This window comes from Heptranchias perlo, chromosome 20 (genome assembly GCF_035084215.1).
Source record: "Heptranchias perlo isolate sHepPer1 chromosome 20, sHepPer1.hap1, whole genome shotgun sequence".
Classification (NCBI taxonomy): Eukaryota; Metazoa; Chordata; class Chondrichthyes; order Hexanchiformes; family Hexanchidae; genus Heptranchias; species Heptranchias perlo.
In genome coordinates, this window is record NC_090344.1 from 19,140,486 (window position 1) to 19,162,178 (window position 21,693).

General features: G+C 44.8%; 4 non-coding genes across 4 annotated transcripts; 1 reads left to right on the forward strand and 3 right to left on the reverse strand.

Annotated features, from left to right (window-relative positions):
- Positions 1–330: 330 nt before the first annotated feature.
- Positions 331–403, reverse strand: trnav-cac (transfer RNA valine (anticodon CAC)). Its single transcript has one exon. It is a non-coding gene; the product is annotated as a tRNA-Val (tRNA).
- A 10,836-nt stretch (positions 404–11,239) lies between these two features.
- trnar-acg (transfer RNA arginine (anticodon ACG)) lies at positions 11,240–11,312 on the reverse strand. Its single transcript has one exon. It is a non-coding gene; the product is annotated as a tRNA-Arg (tRNA).
- A 2,618-nt stretch (positions 11,313–13,930) lies between these two features.
- trnar-ucu (transfer RNA arginine (anticodon UCU)) lies at positions 13,931–14,022 on the forward strand. The gene is given in 2 exon segments: positions 13,931–13,967; positions 13,987–14,022. It is a non-coding gene; the product is annotated as a tRNA-Arg (tRNA).
- A 3,882-nt stretch (positions 14,023–17,904) lies between these two features.
- On the reverse strand, positions 17,905–17,976 carry trnaw-cca (transfer RNA tryptophan (anticodon CCA)). The gene has a single exon. It is a non-coding gene; the product is annotated as a tRNA-Trp (tRNA).
- Positions 17,977–21,693: the final 3,717 nt, after the last annotated feature.

Consider the following 21,693-nt stretch of genomic DNA (forward strand, 5'->3'; position numbering starts at 1 on the left):
ACAACGGATGTGTTTGTTGCCGCGGTTGCCATGCTGTTTAGAACTATAGTTATTAACTGAGGCAGCTCTTCAGGGTCCTTTAAAAATCTCTCACAAATCAACAAAAACCAGTCGCAATGAGTAGCTTTGAGAGGAGATTTCTGCACAGGCAGGGCAGGAAACTGAAGTGAGGGAGATATATTTTCGGTATCTGTGGAATGTTTGAGTGTGTGCAGAACTGGACAGAGAAAGGAAAACATACCGGTTCTGTATTTTATTCATATTTCACTGCAGAGTGAAATCTTGCGTTTTTTCATATTTATTGATTTTTAGTGGATGACGTTTTGAAAATGTTTCCGCCCGGTTTCGAACCGGGGACCTTTCGCGTGTGAGGCGAACGTGATAACCACTACACTACGGAAACTCTGCTGTGCAAACGGTTATACGAAATGCTCGGAAGATAGTTGCCGTCTTCAAATGTTCTCAGTGCTGGGAGACGGGGCCGGGTCCCATTCAGGGGATTGACTTTTACAAAATAGTTTGTTGTATTAATTTCGCAAAACTCATTAAACTCAGTAAAAAGACGAATAGTTGTTCAAATCGCCATTCCACCTCCTTGAACCGCTGAATTCCGTGTGGTGAAGGTTCTCCCACAGTGCTATTAGGTAGGGAGTTCCAGGATTTTGACCCAGCGACGATGAAGGTACGGCGATATATTTGAAAGACATGGTAGTTTGTGACTTGAAGGGGAACATGCAGGTGGTGTTGTTCCCATGTGCCATATGCCCTTGACTTTCTAGGTGATAGAGGTCGCGGATTTGGGTGGTGCTGTCGATGAAGCCTTGGCGAATTGCCGCAGTGCATCCTGTAGATGGTACACACTGCATCCACGGTGCGCTGCTGGTGGAGGGGGTGAATGTTTAGGGTGGTGGATGGGGTGCCAATCAATTGGGCTGCTTTGTCCTGGATGGTGTCGAGCTTCTTGATTGAAGCTGGAGCTGCACACATCCAGGAAAGTGAAGGGTATTCCATCACACTCCTGACTTGTACATTGTAGATAGCAGAAAGACTTTGGGCAGTCAGGAGATGAGTCACTCGCCGCACAATACCCAGCCTCTGACCTGCTCTTGTAGCCACAGTATTTATGTAGCTGGTCCAGTTAAGTTTTTGGTCAATTGTGACCCCCAGGCTGTTGATGGTGGGGAATTCGACGATGGTGCTGCCGTTGAATGTCAAGGGGAGTTGGTTAGACTCTCTCTTGTTAGAGTTGGTTATTGCCTGGCACATGAATGTTACTTTCCACTCATCAGTCCAAGGCTGAATGTTGTCCAGGTTTTGAGGGGTTGCGAATGGAATTGGACACTGTGCAATCATCAGCGAACATCCCCATTTCTGACCTTATGATGGAGGGAAGGCTATTGATAAAGCAGGTGAAGATGGTTGGGCGTAGGACACCGCCCTGAGGAACTCCTGCAGTGATGTCCTGGGGCGGAGATGATTTGCCTCCAACAACCACTCCCATCTTCCTTGGTGCCAGGTCAGATTCCAGCCACTGGAGAGTTTTCCCCCTGATTCCAATTGACTTCATATTTCCTAGGGCTCCTTGAAGACACATCAGTCAATGGCTGCCTTGATGTCAAGGGCAGTTACTATCACCTCACCTCCGGAATTTAGCTCTTTTGTCCAGGTTTGGACCAAGGCTGTAATGAGGTCTGGAGCCGAGTGGTCCTGGCAAAACCCAAACTGAAATATACACACGTGAAGTACATCTCACTGTATATTGTGCGAGTGCAAGATGTTTTCTGCTAAAATTCGTGCATGTGACTTAAACAATGCCACCATAGCCACACGGGCGACTAGTCAGCAATTTCTCTTGGACAACACTGACATAGAGCATGGCCGAGTTCACTGAGTCCGGTGAGCATCGGTGAGCAGGTTATTGGTGAGTAAGTGCCGCTTGATAGCACTGTCGACGACACCTTCCATCACTTGGATGATGATTGAGTGTAGACTGATGGGGTGGCAATTTGCCGGATTGGCTTTGTCAAGCCTTTTGTGAACAGGACATCCCTGAACAATGTTCCACTTTGTTGGCTTTCCACCTTGGTTACCAAGTGACTGTCCAAACTTTAATGAGTTTGTTGTGTTTTCCCTGTGTTGAATTGTCATCCGTTCTCATTTAAAGGCGGTATTTTGGGACTTGGTTAAAAATGTTCCGTGCTTGTGATGCAATGTATCTGGTGCAGCCTTTGTTAAATCCCCCACCTTGGTAATACAGAAGGGCAACGTCTGCTCCACTCTATCATACAACCCCAACTAGTGTCGCCTCAGTTAAAGTACATTAACTAGTGCCCCCACTCTTGTACAACCTCAAGTGAGTATATACAAAGAGTGTGTGTTTGTTTGACCGTGATGTTTATGCAACAGCAGCCGCCAATCTTTCCGTTGCTTTGGTAAGTATGTTCGAGACGAAAATGGAATTCCACCCTGACAGTCCTGAAGCATCAATGTCCGTGCTCAGTGCACTCGGCCATGCTCTATGTCAGTGTTGTCCAAAAGGAATTGCTGACTAGCCGTAAGTGTGGCTATGGTGGCATTGTTTAAGTCACATGTACGAATTTTAGCAGAAAACATCTTACACACGCACAATATATAGTGAGATGTACTTCACATGTGTATATTTCATAACAAGCATCTACCACCATTCAGTAACCAAGGAAGTAAAGCCCTCACAACGATCAAAAACATTCGCACACTCTGCTTTTCACCATTTTATCAACAACACACAAAATATTTAAAGTCCACATGCGAATATGAGTATTGAGATCATCGGCCGAAAGACTGTGTCCATGACTCATTTTTATTTAATAATCGCAATTGCAATTAGCCACATCTGGATTCCCATTTCGCCAGATGAGGCTCGTGGCAAAGGTATTGGAACAACTGGTCAATGCCACAATGGATTGATTCCACGGGCCGTGTTCTGCTGACCCCAAACACTACACATTCTTACAACCAATAAAAACAAACCTGCCGTGGACGGATGTCGGGTTAGTTTTCTGGAAGCAGCAAATCAACTGGGCAGAAAAATCACCTCCAGCCGAAGGCACAAGAAAGAATTTCGTCCAAGCAAAGGACTGAATGTGAAGATTGAGGATTCAAAACCACACCACCAGGCGAAACTGCGATCTGAATACAGCGCCCTCAACCGCTGGCTCATCCTGACTCCAGAATCTCGAGTTCACTGACCCCGATTTTCTCAGTGAGGCCCAATGGCAGTTTCACACTCTCTGGTTCTCGCTAACTCCTGCTGGAAGGCCGAGTGATCAGAATATAAACTCCCCGGAGTTTCCTCTGCTTGTGCTCGGTGTATGGGGACGTTTGGTCGGGCCGTGGTATCCACTTTCCCAGGGAGGGGCAATAATGCTCGGTCTGAGACTGCATTCGCTGCTTTCCCTCGGCAGCGGGTGATTTGAGAGAGCAGGGCCGGACAGGCGGCCTGAATGGTGCTGCTGTCACGGCCTCACTCACTCCGGTAGCTGGGGAACAACAAAAAACTGATGGGATTGTTGCTGCATCTGAGATGCGGCTTAGAACTGCTGTTGTTAACGGAGGCAGCGCTGCAGGATCCTTTAATGATCCCTCACAAATCAACTGAAACCTGTCGGAATGTGAATACCATTTTACTTTTCCAAAGTCAGAGGAGTGACATTCATTGCGGAAAAATAGGAAACAGTTTGCATCTCGCATCACTGCAGAAATATCCACGTCACAGCGAGACAGCTCTCCGGCAAACAGTGAGTCTCCTCTTCGGACCTGGTCTGTCAAGAAGAATTCTGATCACCTTTAAGCCAATCTCGGATTTTATATTTATTGTTCGTGTGCCTGCTCTCCGACCGCAGGCTTAATGTTGTAATATCAGCCGTGCTCAGCTGGTAGCAGCACTTTAGAAACCCAGCAATGCGAGACAACGAATGTTAAGGTAACAGTTACCCCCTGTGACTGGAATTAAACCACCAACCATTATTATTTAACAGGAACCAATTGCGCTACTGAAACACGACGTTTTGCGCACTGAACCATTAATTCACCGAGCGAAAGCTTCAGATTGCAGTTATCAATGTAACAGCTGTCTGACCATCAGTTTAATGTTCCAAAATAAAGGGTGTGCAGTTTGCACGAGTGAAAATCTGTGCTGTCTTATTTCTGAACTTCAAACTCCCCTTTCCCCTAAATGCCTGTATGTTGGAAGACTCAGTCACCCAGTGATAGACAGCATTGATTTTTCGAGCTGTGATTCACCATCCTCTATTTTAGTAATGTTCAGGTTTTTTTTATTCGTTCATGGGATGTGGGCGTCGCTGGCGAGGCTGGCGTTTATTGCCCATCCGTAATTGCCCTTGAGAAGGTGGTGGTGAGCCGCCTTCTTGAACCGCTGCAGTCCGTGTGGTGACGGTTCTCCCACAGTGCTGTTAGGAAGGGAGTTCCAGGATTTTGACCCAGCGACGATGAAGGAACGTCGATATATTTCCAAGTCGGGATTGTGTGTGACTTGGAGGGGAACGTGCAGGTGGTATTGTTCCCATGTGCCTGTTGCTCTTGTCCTTCGAGGTGGTAGAGGTCGCGGATTTGGGAGGTGCTTTCGAAGAAGCCTTGGCGAGTTGCTGCAGTGCATCCTGTGGATGGTACACACTGCAGCCACAGTGCGCCGGTGGTGAAGGGAGTGAATGTTTAGGGTGGTGGATGGGGTGCCAATCAAGCGGGCTGCTTTATCTTGGATGGTGTCGAGCTTTTTGAGTGTTGTTGGAGCTGCACTCATCCAGGCAAGTGGAGAGTATTCCATCACACTTCTGACTTGTGCCTTGTAGATGGTGGAAAGGCTTTGGGGCGTCAGGGGGTGAGTCACTCGCTGCAGAATACCCAGCCTCTGACCTGCTCTCGTAGGTTTGCTGGAAATGAGATGAGTTGAAATGAGCAAGTCCAACGAGCCGGTGTCTAACACTACGCGGTGTCTGCAAAGTTGTCTCTTGCACTTACAGTGAAACGGACGGCAGTTTTCTCTTTTAAACCAGTGGTTATGATGTTGAGAAAAAAATGTGCCCGAGAAAGACTGGATTTCAGCGGGTGACTCTGGGCCAGAGCAAAGTTCAGTTAAAATTTGTGATTGCCGAGTGGCTGGACGGTGGATTTGGAACTCCTGTGCGGCTGCACTGCGCGCTGTCCAGATCTGCTTGGATCGATATTCCCTTCAACTCATTACTAACAGGGACAGTTCGACTCTAAGTTTCTTTTCCCCGGCGCTTGGTGATATTTCAAAAATTGGATAAGACTCGTGCTCAGCCCAACCTCGTCACTTACACGCTGACAGATACAAAGCGGCCATTCTCTGCTTCAGTGAGATGAAAGCCGAGAGCAGTTTCACGATCAAATGTAATGGCGAACAAAACTCATTCAAAGCAAGTGCAGGTCACTGAGGTGCCTTTAAAGTTCTGATTGTTTGCACTGAACTTCTTCCCAAAGCGTTTGAGATTCACGTGGGGCGATTTGGAGACTTCTTTTCATTTTATGCAAAAGTTTCAACTGCAGTTGAAAAGGTTAAAAGCCCTGGGACCACTATTGTTCACAGTTTATCGATGCTGGGACCACTGCTGATGACAATTTATCGTTGCTGGGACCACTGTTGTTCACAATTTATCGGTGCTGGGATCGTTTTTGCTCACAGTTTATCGGTGCTGGGGCCGTTTTTGTTCACAATTTAACTGGACTGGGACCATTGTTATTCACAATTTATCGGTGTTGGGACCACTGTTGTTCAAAATTTACATTAATGATTTGGACACGGAAATCGGAAGTAGAATTTCAAAATTTGCGGACGACATCGAATTGGGAGCTGTAGTTAATACAAACGCAAAATGCGAAAAATACAGGAAGACATTAGTGAACTTACAGAATGGGCGTGTAAATGGCAGATTAATTTCAATATAGATAAGTGTGAGGGGGTGTATTTTGGTAGGAAGAATAAGTAGGCCACATACTGCTGGATAATAAGAGTCTACATGGAGGAGAGGAGCAAAGGGATTGATGGGTACAGATGGACAAATCATTAAAAGTCACGACACAGGTTAATAAGGCTATGAGAAAGCAAACTAAGCACTGGGGTTCATTTCTAGAGGGATAGTATTGAAAAACTGAGAAGTTATATTAAACTAGTAGAGAACCTAGTTTAGACAACATTTGGAGTATTGGGCACAGTACTGGTCTCCACGTTATAAGAAGGATACAGAGGCATTGGGGAAGGTGCAATAAGATTCACAAGGATGATACCAGGACTGAGAGGATATACTTATCAGGAAAAGCTGAACGGACTAAGACTCTTTTTACTAGAAAAGAGAAGGCCGAGGTGTGACCTGATAGAAGTAATGAAGATAATGAATGGGTTTGATGGGGCAGACGGAGATAAAATCTTTCCACTTGCCTTGTGGGGTTGTCCAAAACTAGTGATCATAAGTATAAGATAGTCACTAATAAATCCAATGGGGAATTCAGGATGAACTTCTTTACCCAGAGTGTGGTCGGAATGTGGAGCACGCTAGCACAAAGAGTAGTTGAGGCAAACAGCACAGATATATTTAAAAGAAAACTAGTTAAACACACGAAGGAGAAAGGATTAGAAGGATATGCTGATCGGGTTAGATGTGGAAGGGTGAGAGAAGGCTCGTGTGGTGCATAAACGCCAGCATTGACAAGTTGGGCCGAATGGCCTGTTTCGGTGCTGTAGACTCTATGCAACAGTCGAGGGCAGAAAGAAAAACCTCCCTGAAACTGGGGAACTCGGGAGACAGACATCAGAGCAGGGTTCTGTATAATTAGAATGAGCAAATAAAACATTCATTCTAGGACATCCAGAATCCGATCAGCTCTAAAAGCAACTGTTAGCCCCGCGTGATTTGAACACGCAGCTTTCCTGTGACACAATGAGCAATGTGGATGGATGCAGGAAGTTGAAAAGTGACGTTGATAGATTAAGAGAGTGGGCCAAACTGCAGCAAATAGAGTTCAATGTGGGAAAGTGCGAGGTCATCCACTTTGGTCCTAAGAAAGATAGATCAGAGTATTTTCTAAATGGCGAGAAGCTAGGAATTGTGGAGGAGTAGACAAATTTTAGGGTCCATGACATAAACCACTGCCAACGAGCGTACAGGTACAAAACATAATTCAAATCAATAACGGAGTATTAGAAAGGGTCGTTAGCTCACCTGGTTAGTCATAATCGCGGGTTTGATCCCCGTACGGGCCATCAGAAGCTCACTGTATTTGTATCCGTTTTTTGCAACTCTTAAAATCCAACATTTACAAGCAAATCCACACTCCGAGTCAAGGGAATTTTCTGGTTTACATCCATTGCATCTTTGCCCCTGGAGCGGAAAAAAACAGATCCTTCTTTTGACTTGTCTTCCTCTGGTTTGCAGATAAACGTTTAACTCGCGGCCTGTTCCCATTAATGGTCAGAAGCAGTAACAGACAGACAGAGGGGGACTGACCGCCCCTATATCTGGAAAAGGCAACAATTTAGGACAAATGCATCAAATCAAATGGTCACCTGGAACCGGGGGAGACAAAACCAAGAGAAAAAGGCAGAGGGGAATAGAAAAATAAAAGCTAAAGGAATATGATCGAACTTTATCCCAAACTTGATTCCTTTCTATTCCATCCCCAATCCTCCAGTGGCGGATTTAAAATTTCACTGTAAATGAACGCAAGAATCGACCCAAATCTGGTTCTGGGGAATGAGGTGGGCCAAGTGGAGCAAATGTCAATGGGGGAACATTAAGGGAACAGCGATCATAGTGTCATAAGGTTTAGAATCCATAAGGTTTATGGAAAAGAAGAAGGAACAATCTGGAGTAAAATTAGTTAATTGAGGAGGGCCAATTTCAGTGGGTTGAGAACGCATCTGGCCAGGGTAAATTGGAATCAAAGATTGACATGGAAAACTGTAATTGAACAATGGGCGGCCTTTAAAGAACTGATGGTTCAGGTACAGTCTAGATACATTCCAACGAGGGTGGAAAGTAGGGCAAATAAAGCCAGAGCTCTCTGGATGACGAAAGAGATAGAGAGTAAAGTGAAACAGAAAAAAAGAGGCGTAGGACAGATGCCAGGTTGATAATACAATTGAGAACCGGGCTGAATGCAGAGAGTTCAGAGGGGAAGTGAAAAGGGAAAAAAGGGGCATGGAGAGAATCTGAGTATAGACTGGCGGCTAACATAAAAGGGCATCCAAAAGTCTTCTTTTTGGCACATGAACAGTAAACGGGTAGGAAGAGGAGGGGTGGGACCGATTAGGGACCAAATGAGTACGTTGCATTTGTCTTTATCAAGGAAGAAGATGCTGCCAAGTTACAGTGAAAGAAGCAGTTGAGATGGGCTATAAATTGATAAAGAGGAGGTATGAGGAAGGCCAGCTGTATTTAAAGTCGATCAGTCACCCCGTCCGGATGGGATGCATCCTAGTTTGCTGAGGGAATTAGGGGTGGAAATTGTGGAGGTACTGGCCATAATCTTCCAATCATCCTTAGTTACGGGGGTGGTGCCAGAGGACTGGAGAATTGCAAATATTGCGCCCTTGTTCAAAAAGGTGTGTATGGATAAACTCGGGAATTACAGGTCAGTCAGTTTAACCTCGGTGAAGGGGAAACTTTTAGAAACGATAATCCGAGACAAAGTTAATCGTCACTTGGACAAGTGTGGATTAATTAAGGAAAGCAGCACGAATTTGTTGAAGGCAAATCGTGTTTAACGAACTTGATTGAGTTTTTTGTTGAGGTAAGAGAGATTCGATGAGGACAATGTGGTTGACATGGTATATCTGGACTACCAAAAGCCGTTTGATAAAGTGTTGCATAATAGGCTTGTCATCAAAGTTGATGCCCATGGAATAAAAGGGGCAGTGGAAGTACGAAATTGGCTAAGTCACTGGAAACAGAGAGCAGTGGTGAATGGTTGTTTATCAGACTGGAGGGAGGTGTACAGTCGTGTTCCCCACGGGTCGGTACTCGGATCACTGCTTTTCTAGATATATATAATGAATTGGACTTTGGTGTAAAGGGCACAATTTCAAAATTTGCCGATGACACAAAGCTTGGAAGTGTAATGAACAGTGAAGAGGATAGTGATAGGACAAGACAGGCTGGTGGAATGGGCGAACACATGGCAGATCAAATTTAACGCGGAGAAAAACGAAGCGATACATTTTGGTAGGAAAAACGAGGAGAGGCGAATTAAACTAAAGGGCTTAATTCTAAAGGAGCTGGAGGAACCGAGAAATCTGGGGGTATGTGTGATCAAATCTTTAAAAGTGGCAGCGCAGATTGAGAAAACGGTTTTAAAAAGCACATGGGATCCTGTGCTTCACAAATTGAGGCAAAGAGAACAAAACACTGCTTTTATAAAACACTGGTTCGGCCACAACTGCAGTATTGTGTCCAGTTGTGGGCACCGCACTTTGGGACGGTTGTGAAGGCCTTAGAGAGGGTGCAGAAAAGATTTATTAGAATTGTTCCAGGGATGAAGGACTTCAGTTACGTGGATAGACTGGAGAAGCTGGGGTTGTTGTCCTTCGAGCAGAGAATGTTGAGAGGAGATTTCATCGATGTATTTAAAATCATGAAGGGTCCAGACAGAGCAGATAGAGAGAAACTGCTCCCATAGGCGGAAGGGTCAAGAACCAGAGGACAAAGATTTATGGTGATTGCAAAAGAATGAAAGTCGACATGAGGAAAAACGCTTTTACACAGCGAGTGGTTAAGATCTGGAATTCACTGCCTGAGTGAGTGCTGGAGGCAGATTCAATCGTGGCTTTCAAAAGGGAATTGGATAAGTACTTGAAGGGAAAAAATGCAGGGCTACGGGTAAACTGCGTGGGAGTGTGACGAGCTGGATTGCTCTAGCAGAGTTCCGGCATGGACTCGATGGGCCGAATGGCCTCCTTCTGTGCTGTAACCATTCTAGGATTGAAAGAAGCAGAAATTAAATAACTCAAACTGCCGAAACCCGAGATCTTTGGACCTTCAGTCAAACGCCCTCCCAAATGAACTATTTCCACCCCACTGTTAATTGATCTTTGTGTCCTTATGTTGGAAGAACATAAAACCCCAGGGGGAATGGCCCCTCCCGGTCATTCCGCACTTCATGTATAAGCATCGCACTCATATATGCACACCCACAGTTCATATATAAACATCGCACTCATATATACACACCCATCGTTCATTTCTAAACATCGCACTCAGATATACTGACCCACCGTTCATATATAAACATCGCACTCATATATACTCACCCATAGTTCATATATAAACATCGCACTCATATACACTCACCCATAGTTCATATATAAACATCACACTCATATATACTCACCCATAGTTCATAAATAAACATCGCACTCATATATACTCACCCATAGTTCATATATAAACATCGCACTCATATATACTCACCCATAGTTCATATATAAACATCGCACTCATATACACTCACCCATAGTTCATATATAAACATCACACTCATATATACTCACCCATAATTCATAAATAAACATCGCACTCATATATACTCACCCATAGTTCATATATAAACATCGCACTCATATATACTCACCCATAGTTCATATATAAACATCGCACTCATATATATACACCCACAGTTCATATATAAACATCACACTCATACCTACACTCCCACAGTTTATAAAAGAACAGCTCATTCCTACTCCACACCCAGTTTATATGTATCCAAAGTCCTGTTTATAGTTCTCACCAAAGTCTGAACACTGAAAGTTTAACTGTTTTCCAGATACTGTACGTCCTACTTTGTATTTTCAGCATCGGATTTCCTGCAGACCGGCAAAGGGAGCGGAATAGCGGTCCTGCCGGTGCATGCTGCTTTTAACGAACGTCTCGGCGTCCAGGAGCGAGCGGGGATTGGAAAGCTCTTGTGTCACACGAAGTGTCTGAACGGCCCGTGGACACCTGAAGATCATCAGCGCGGTGTCTCCACCTCGTGCTGCAATGTTCGTGTGTCTGACATCAAACTGAAAGGCGGCTTGTTGGAAAACGTTGTGGTCACAGTTTATTTTTGTAATTGAACCTAAATCTTTCAAGATGGAATGTTTTCTTTGATGCTTCACCACAAACAATATCTTATTGCGAAATTTGATTCTTCGTTCCCCAGTGTCAGAGATAAAATTGCATGAACCCGAGCCAGGTAGGAGTCGAACCTACAATCTTCTGATTCGTAGTCAGACGCGTTATCCATTGCGCCACTGGCCCATGTGATGACCGTTAGTGTATTTTATTTAATTTTTCATTAAATCTACCGACAGGTTGACACAGAGATGAACACAGCGAAACAGACAAGAGAAATAGAAACGAAACAAACGGCCTCAAACTCCAACACACAGTGGCGAGTATCTGACAGGTATCAGTGAGAGGAGATGGTGATTTTGCAGCTTGATTTGGTTCCGTGGCTTCGCTGCTCAAAGTGCCTGTTTCGTCGGGTCCTTTATTGACTTATGCCTCCGATGTGATATTTGCCCAATTTATGAGTTAAGCAACGAAATAACATTTAAAAAAATAATATTTGTATTCGTTTCGGAGTCAACAAGGAAAGGATTCCAGAACTGCAGTGCGGAAGTGCTCCTTCATTGTACAGACGGACCTGTCATACAATGTCTCCGAAACACGTTTCGAGGATACTGTTCCAGAGGGCTGATTTTACAAACTACTTTAGTTACAACCAGCAACCCATCTCCATTAAAAGTTGCGAAGCGATACTCGTTTCAGAGCAGTTTTCGCTGTTCAGCTTTTGTAAAATTAGTAGAAACTCATTTTGAACACATCTTAGTATTAATGAGAATATCAGGCACATGACAATTGGAATGGAACCGTCTCTTGCAATAAGTACAAAGTATAATCGATTACAAAGTGAAAAAGCCAATCCAATCTCTCAGTCTCTCTCTCTCTCACTTTCTCGGTGAGTGAACCTTAACCAGCAGAAGAAGCTTAAACAAAGAACTGAGCAGTTTTGTTTGTTTCCTTTTCCTTCGGGCGAGTACAGTTGAAGAGAATGATTTATGTTTCCTGCTGGACAAATAACTGGAATGAGCTGTGTATCCGGTTCCCATGGTACCCAATGAAACATCCACGTTTCGATCTCCCATTTACACTGATACCTTCCTTCCTTACGAATTATAGGAAACTTTTGGGAAGGTTCAATCACACTTCAGAAGTCCAGAAGCGCAAAGGAACGTAGACGTCTCATGGTGACGTCACCGACAGTCGAGGGAGGTTTGCAGGTTCACCTGGAGCTGTAATTGTATAAACTCCTTCCAATGTACAAACTCCCCTCACCAACAGCAATTCAATTCTAACTGATCTGAGACTTTGATCATTTATGGTGATTATACTTTGTGGAGTTAAAGCAGCAGTAAAATCCGTTATGTGTTATACACATAGCCGTTCAGTCAATATAAAACATTGTCATCCGACTTACCATGTGCAATGCCACACGGGGTGCCTCCAGCAGTTGTTCTCCCGGTCACACATCCGGCATCACCTCTCGGTCTCACACTTCAGAGTCACTCCTGAATATAAACACATTTCTGCTTCAGACTTTTACCTGAAGGTCAACAAATCACAAGTCAAGATGGAGGGAACAAACAAATCACATATTTAAGATCGTTAACGGATAGAAATTCACCATAAATGACTGAAAAAAATGAAGCAAACGGATCAAGATGAACAATTATCAAAAGGTAACAATTAAAGAAAGGAGAAGTGGAACTGATCAAATCGCTCCAAATAGTTTTTGAAAAATCCTTTTGGTTTTCATCTTAGGTTCTCTGTTAAGTTGGGGACGGACATCTAGAAATATTTTTCGCACCATCATAAAGACAATTAGAATACAAATTTCACAAAGTCGGCCTTAATCTTACTTATACGATCGCATGTTATGTGTTTGTAAAACCTGCAATTATTTTACCATTCTTTAAGTTTAGAGGGATACTCTGAATATATGTTCTACATTGAAACGTAAGTGGATTAATAAAATAAAATGAGGAAATTTGTTTAAGAACATGAAGAGCTGCTTTCCCATGTTGGATATCGAGATATATTTATTTACACAACTGTCATTTGTGAAATGATGGAATGTATTTATTTCTATATCTGTACAGGTAAGGAAATCCCCACTGGATAATTTCCAGGAACCAGCCAAATAATAAATTAGTTTGTCAATTCCAAAGCACCCGTTGGGATTTGCTGATTGAAAATTTGAATGAAAATCGAGACCATCACAAAGCATTGGAACAAATATACCCGCTGAGGTTTCGGGGTTGTAACTTTTTTATTTATATCACTGAGTAACCTATTCTAAACAGGGTGAAGCTACAAATCTAATGATCAGAGTCTGGGTTAGAGAAAGAATAGATGAAAGTATCAAATTTAATTACACTGATTCCACAAACGCTGCACACCACATCACTTAAACATTGTTATCTGTTTCTACATAAAACTGGAGAGGGTGTAAATAGAAAGTAACAGAAAAAAAGCTCATTAATGTCTCAAACTTAATTTTGATATTGTTGCACAAACACTGAACATCCCATCACTAAAACACTGTCCTGATCCAAAATCTATCAGCAGGACCCTGAGCCACAGTGAAAATGATGTGATTTCAAACTGGTTCAAAACACGCAGCCTTCTGATTTGGAGTCAGACGCGACTGTTCTTGCACCAGGACCACAACAAGCGGCTGGAGCCGGATCCATTGGAGGGTGATCCGTGCAGACTGCCGCCGCGGCTCTGGGAATGTGAGAGGCGGAAGGAGGAGCAGCATGACCGCCTCAACCACAGCACAGGATCCCCGCTCTCCCACATAATGCATAACCGACTCTGTGGCGCAATGGATAGCGTGTTGGACTTCTACTTAATAATTGGAGGAGATATTCAAAGGTTGTGGGTTCGAGTCCCACCAGAGTTGAATTTTAGTTTCGGGAGCTGGGAAGTGAAATTTTGCAGCAAAACCGCAACAGGATCATTAATGTCCGTCAAGGATGTGAAACTGCCCCCGACACTTCATCTTACACAAGTGGCTCCAGTCACACCCGAATTTATTATTCTAAATCCACTCTGAGCTGGATTGGCGAAACACTCTCAAGGAGGAGACTCATCCTCTGCTCAGACCGAAAGTCAATCTGCTGGACTTCTGGCTCGATCAGACTGCATGTTCCTTCAGACAGGTTTCTAACTGGACACATGCATCCTGCTGCCGTGCGAGCATTGGTGCTTGAGGAGTAGAATTCTTGTTTGCTGTAATTCTATTCTTGTAAAACTACTCCTGCAGTGCAGGATGGAAAGTATCCTGGCTGAGCGGTCAAAGGTGCTGGTTTGAAGCTCCAGTTTGATCCCAAGATTTATAGATGGATCAAAATCATAGTTTGAGTCTCCAAAACCGCAGCCTCCCTCCTGTAAACAACTTACTTGACTTCGTCCTCACCAATCCACCTGTCGCAAATGCATCTGTCCATGACAGTATTGGTAGGAGTGACCACCGCACAGTCCTTGTGGAGACCAAGTCCCGTCTTCGAACTGAGGAGACCATCCAACATGTTGTGTGGCACTACCACCGTGCTAAATGGGATAGATTCAGAACAGATCTGGCAGCTCAAAGCTGAGCATCCATGAGGCGCTGTGGGCCATCCGCAGCAGCAGATTTGTATTCCAGCACAATCTCTAACCTCATGGCTCGGCATATTCCTCACTCTATCATTACCAACATGCCAGGAGATCAACCTTGGTTCAATGAGGAGTGTAGAAGAGCATGCCAAGAGCAGCACCAGGCGTACCTAAAAATGAGGTGCCAACTTGGTGAAGCTACAACTCAGGACTACATACGTGCTAAACAGCGGAAGCAACATGCTATAGACAGAGCGAAGCGATTCCACAACCAACGGATCAGATCAAAGCTCTGCAGTCCTGCCACATCCAGTCGTGAATGGTGGTGGACAATTAAACAACTAACGGGAGGAGGAGGCTCTGCAAACATCCCCATCCTCAATGATGGCGGAGTCCAGCACGTGAGTGCAAAAGACAAGGCTGAAGCATTTGCAACCATCTTCAGCCAGAAGTGTCAAGTGGTTGATCCATCTCGGCCTCCTCCCGATATCCACACCTTCACGGAAGCCAGTCTTCAGCCAATTCGATTCACTCCACGTGATATCAAGAAACGGCTGAGTGCACTGGATACAGCAAAGGCTATGGGCCCCGACAACATCCCAGCTGTCGTGCTGAAGATTTGTGCTCCAGAACTAGCTGTTCCAGTACAGCTACAACACTGGCATCTAACCGACAATGTGGAAAATTGCCCAGGTATGTCCTGTCCACAAAAAGCAGGACAAATCCAATCCGGTCAATTACCGCCCCATCAGTCTACTCTCAATCATCAGCAAAGTGATGGAATGTGTAGTCGACAGTGCTATCAAGCGGCAATTACTCACCAATAACCTGCTCACCGATGCTCAGTTTGGGTTCCGCCAGGACCACTCGGCTCCAGACCTCATTACAGCCTTGGCCCAAACATGGACAAAAGAGCTGAATTCCAGAGGTGAGGTGAGAGTGACTGCCCTTGACATCACGGCGGCATTTGACCGAGTGTGGCACCAAGGAGCCCGAGTAAAATTGAAGTCAATGGGAATCAGGGGGAAAACTCTCCAGTGGCTGGAGTCATACCTAACGCAAAGGAAGATGGTAGTGGTTTTTGGAGGACAATCATCTCAGCCCCAGGACATTGCTGCAGGAGTTCCTCAAGGCAGTGTCCGAGGGCCAACCATCTTCAGCTGCAACATCAATGACCTTCCCGCCATCATAAGGTCAGAAATGGGGATGTTCGCTGATGATTGCACAGTGTTCACTTCCATTTGCAACCCCTCAAATAATGAAGCAGTCCGTTCCCGCATGCAGCAAGACCTGGACAACATCCAGGCTTGGGCTCAAAACTGGCAAGTAACATTCGCGCCAGACAAATGCCAGGCAATGACCATCTCCAACAAGAGAGAGTCTAAGCACCTCCCCTTGACATTCAACGGCATTACCATCGCCGAATCCCCCACCATCAACATTCTGGGGGTCACCATTGACCAGAAACTTAACTGGACCAGCCATATAAATACTGTGGCTACGAGAGCAGGTCAGAGGCTGGGTATTCTGTGGCGAGTGACTCACCTCCTGACTTCCCAAAGCCTTTCCACCATCTACAAGGCACAAGTCAGGAGTGTGATGGACTACTCTCCACTTGCTTGGATGAGTGCAGCTCCAACAACACTCAAGAAGCTCGACACCATCCAAGATAAAGCAGCCCGCTTGATTGGCACCCCATCCACCACACTTAACATTCACTGCCTTCACCACCGGCGCACTGTGGCTGCAGTGTGTTCCATCCACAGGATGCACTGCATCAACTCGCCAAGGCTTCTTCGACAGCACCTCCCAAACCCGCGACCTCTACCACCTAGAAGGACTACAGCAGCAGGCACATGGGAACAACACCACCTGCACGTTCCCCTCCAAGTCACACACCATCACGACTTGGAAATATATCGCCGTTCCTTCATCGTTGCTGGGTCAAAATCCTGGAACTCCCTTCCTAACAGCACTGTGGGAGACCCGTCACAACACGGACTGCAGCGGTTCAAGAAGGCGGCTCACCACCGCCTTCTCAAGGGCAATTAGGAATTGGCAATAAATGCCGGACTCGCCAGCGACGCCCACATCCCATGAACGAATAAAAAAATACTAAACTTTGCAACAGAGTAGTCCCGAGGAACCACATGTCAATTCATATAAGTAGATGCATTTTGGAGCACACCAATTGTACCTTCAACTCTGGTCGAAATGTTCACAAGCAAAAGGATTGTTTGACTTAGCTGAGACTCGAATTAACAATCTCTCCATTTCCCGATCATGTACTGTTATATAAGGACCGCGCACTGACTGATTGCGCCGCGAGAGTCCGGTCACTTTGATCACCTGTCCCACTCTGCTGGAAAGAATCTTAAGTGTTTGAGGCCCTTCCCTGTGGAAACCTGTCCAGTCACTGTGATCAAACTAATATCTGCACTTTCACTTTCAGCTTTTTTCACATCATCTGCTCCATCGCACTACAAGCGGGTTTTCTGCGAACAGGTCAAAATGAACATTGCCAGAAATTCTATCAGTAGTCGGATTGGAACCCAGCGCCCACGCAGCGATTAGATTTATTGTCTTAAAGCAACGAGCTTTGTTCGCAAATCGCCTTGCCAGTCTTTCACGTTTTGTTTAATGCCCAAATAAATAAATTGGAGCAAATTGACCGCATTCACACCGTGCTGGGGTTGTTCTGCTTAGAACAGAGAAGGTTCAGAGGAGATTTGATAGAAGTGTTCAAAGTCATGAAGGGTTTAGATAAAGTTAATAAAGAGAAGCTGTTCCCATTGACGGAAATGTCGGGAACAAGACGACACAGATTTGAGGTGATTGGCAAACGAACCAAAGGCGACAGGATGAAAATCTTTTTTACGCAGCGAATAGTTATGATCTGGAATGCGCTACCTGAAAGGGTGGTGGAAGCAGATTCAATCGTGGCTTTCAAAAAGAATTTGATAAATACTTGAAGGGGAAAATGCAGGGCCACGGGGAAAGGGACGGAGAATTGGACCAATGGGATTGTTCTTTCAAAAGGCAGGTAAGGAATTGATGGGTCGAATGGCCTCCTTCGGTGGTGTGTTCATTCTATGATCAATATTATTTTACAAACAGTGAATGGACCACCCCTGAAAGACTGCCCCGCGATAAAACAGAGTGACACTGAAACGTTGCGAAAATGCGATGACCCCGACGTGATTCGAACACGCATCCTTCTGATCTGGAGTCAGACGCGCTGCCGTTGCGCCACGAGGTCCACAGCAAGTAGCTGGATCCGGATCCATTGGAGGGAGATCGGTACCGACCGCCACAGGGACTCGAAGAGGCGGAAGCAGCAACAGCAACAGCGCAGGAGCCCCGCTCTCCAATCCAGCCGTTACCAGCGGAGAGCTGCCAGTCCCGGCCTGAGCCCTGTCTGGGAGCCGCCTGCCATTCTTTCTTCACAGAACGGGACCGATCCAGTTTCAGCTCACACACAAGCTCAGGAATCCCACTCCTGACAGATTCACTTATTTTAACCTTTTTTAGATTCATTGAATTTGGATTTAATTCAATCCTCATCTGCCCTCCGCTCTGTCAGTTCAGGACTTTATTTAAACCGATATTGGAGCTCTGTTTTACAGGGTGCCGCCTGTTCATGCATTTCTCAGTCCCACTACAAACACTGATTGCTGCTAACTTCTGCTTAATACAAAGTGCTCAGGAACGAGGGAATTTCTCCTGGGTACTGAGTTCGAGTTAAGGAACAATAGAGGTGCGATTACACTACTTGGTGTATTCTATTGGCCAACAGCTGGTGGGACGGATATCGAGGAACAAATTTGCAGGGAAATTACAGAGAGGTGCAAACGCCATAGAGTATTAATAACCGGGGATTTCCAATATCCTCATGTAGACTGAGATAAAAATAATACAAGGCACAAAGAAGGGGAAGAATTTTTGAAATGTGTTCAGGATAACATTCTCGACCAGTACGTTTCTGGCCCACTGAGGAAGGAGGCATTGCTGGACTTGGTTCAAATGAATGAGGCGGGCCAAGTGGAGCAAGTGTCAGTGGGGGAGCATTTAGGGAGCAGCGATCAGTTTCATAAGGATTAGAATAGCTATGGAAATGGACTCTGTCAACTTTAAGTAAAAATACTCAATTGGAGGAGGGCCAATTTCAGTGGGATGAGAACAGATCTGGCCCCGGTAAATTGGAATCTAACATTGTCTGACAAAACTATAATTGGACAGTGGGCGGCTTTTAAAAAGATGATTCGGGTAGAGAGAAGGTACGTTCCAACGAGGTAGAAAGGTAGTGGAAATAAAGCCAGAGCTCCCTGGATAATAAGAGAGATAGAGAGTAAGATGAAGGGGGAAAAAGTGGCGTATGACAGGTGTCAGGTTGATAACACAAGTACCAACCAGAGATAATAGAGAAAGATCAGAGGGGAAATGAAAAAGGAAATAAGAGGGGCAAAGAGAGAGCAAAAGAAAGCGGAAAACATAAAAGGGAATCAAAAAGTCTTCTACAAACAAGTTAACAGTAAACGGGTAGTAAGAGGAGGGTTGGGGACGATTCGGGACCATCAAGGAGATCGACTCATGGAGGCAGTGGGCATGGCAGAGGTACTAAATGATTACTTTGCATTGGTCTTTACCAAGGAAGAAGATGCTGCCAGATTCTAGGTAAAGTAAGATATCGTTAAGATACTGGATGGGCTAAAAAATGAGAAAGAAGAGGTACTAGAAAGGCTTGCTGTACTTAAAATAGATAAGTCAACTGGTCCGGATGTGATGCAACCTAGGATGCTGAGGGAAGTAAAGGGGAAAATTGCAGAGGTACTGGCCATAATCTTCCAGAAATCCTTATATATGAGGATGGTGCCAGAGGACTGGAGAATTGCAAAGGTTACAACCTTGTTCAAAAAAAGGGTATAAAGATAAACCCAGCAACTATAGGTCAGTCAGTTTAACCTCGGTGATGGGGAAAGTTTTGGAAATGATAATCCGGGACAGAATGAACAGTCATTTGGACGAGTGTGGATTGATTAGGGAATGCCAGCACGGATTTGTTAAAAGCAAATCGTGTTTTACCAACTTGATAAAGTGTTTGATGAGGTAACAGAGAGGGTAGATGAGGTCAATGCAGTTGACGTGGTGTATATGGACTTTCAAAAAGCGTTTGATCAAGTGTCACGTGGTAGGCTATTGATCAAGATTGCAGCCCATGGAACACAGGGGGCAAAAACAATATGGTTACAGAACTGGCTAAATGACAGGAAACAGAGAATTGTGGTGAAAGGTTGTTTTTCGGACTGGAGGGAGGTGGGCAATGGTGTTCCATAGGGGTCGGTGCTGCGATAACGTCTTTTCTTGATATATATTATTTACTTGGGCTTGGGAGTAAATGGTACAATATCAATATTTGCAGATGACACAAAACGTGGACGGGTAGAGAACAGTGAGGTGGATAGACATGAATAGGATATGGACACGCTGGTGACATGGACGGACACGTGGCAGATGAAGTTTAACGCGGAAAAATGCGATATGATGCATTTCGATGTGAAAAAAGAGGAAAGGCAATATAAACTAGAGAGCAGAATTCTAAAAGGGTGAGAGGAACAGAGGGACCTTGGGGTATATGTGCGCAAATCGTTGAAAGTGGCAGGGCTGGTTGAGAAAGCGGTTTAAAAAGCAGTCGGGGTCCTGGGCTTTATAAAGAGGAAGTCATGATGAACCTTTATAAAATACTATTTCGGCCACAAATGGAGTATTGGGTCCAGTTCTGGGCAGTGCACTTTTGGAAGGATGTGAAGGCCTTGAGAGGGCGCAAAGGAGATTTACCAGAATGATTCCAGCGATGAGGGACTTAAATTACATGGATAGACTGAAGAAGCTGGGATTGTTCACCTTGGAACTGAGAAGGCTGAGAGGAGATTTGACAGAGATATTCAAAATCATGAAGGGCCTAGACAGGGTAGATAGAGTGAAACTGTTCCCATTGGCGGAAGGGACATGAACCAAAGGGCATAGATTTAAGGTGATTGGCAAAAGAACCAAAGGTGACATGAGTAAAAACTTGTTTACACAGCGAGTGGTAGGAAGCTTTGATTTTTGTGCTTTGCATGTGATGAAATTTCATCATTTTACAGACTGTATCTTAAGAGTGGGATTAAAAGTTTAGTGTTTACGATGCCCAGAATCTGGTGTAGCTGTTGTTAAATTTATCAAGGCAGGCAATTGTCGCCGTTTATCACAAGAACGACCTAACTGGTTATGCGATCAAGATGAAAATAATGCAAAGATGGACAATTGATACAACACGAAAGGCATCGGGCTATGACAAAAATCCCCACCGTTTTGCTTTTCCAACATAAAGGGTGCGACAATTATTCGCTGAATATAGAAACAGTGTGGTCTCGCTCACTGCAGAAATCTCCATGTCACAGAGAATTAGCCTTTCGGGACCTTGTCAGTCAAGATGAATTGTGATTTCCGTGAAGCCAATGTTCCATTCCTTTATAGGTTTAATGTGCCTGCTTTGCGATCACAAGGTTTTTTTTTAGTCCACATGGTAAATGGTGGAATATTAGCTCTGCTCAACCGGCAATGATCACGGTACATTTTCTTGCAGACAAAACACACATTACCCCTGGAACTTTGAGGCGATGAATCCTCAGGAAAAATAAAATGAGGGCTCGAATCAATCTAACCAATAGCACCATCGAGACAAGTGAAGAGTCCACCTTCTAAACCAGTAATTCACTGAGCTAAACCTTGAGGCTGCAGTGACTAATACAACAGCTGTCTCCTGTCAGTTTACTTTTCCACAATGAATGGTTGAAGCTTGCGGGAGTGAAAATCCAACGAGCCGGTTTTCACTCTTAAACCAGCAACTGTGAAGTTAAGAGAAACGTGCCGTGAAATACTCGATTTCAGCGCGCTGACACTGGGCCAGAATAAAGCTCAGTCAATATGATCGCCG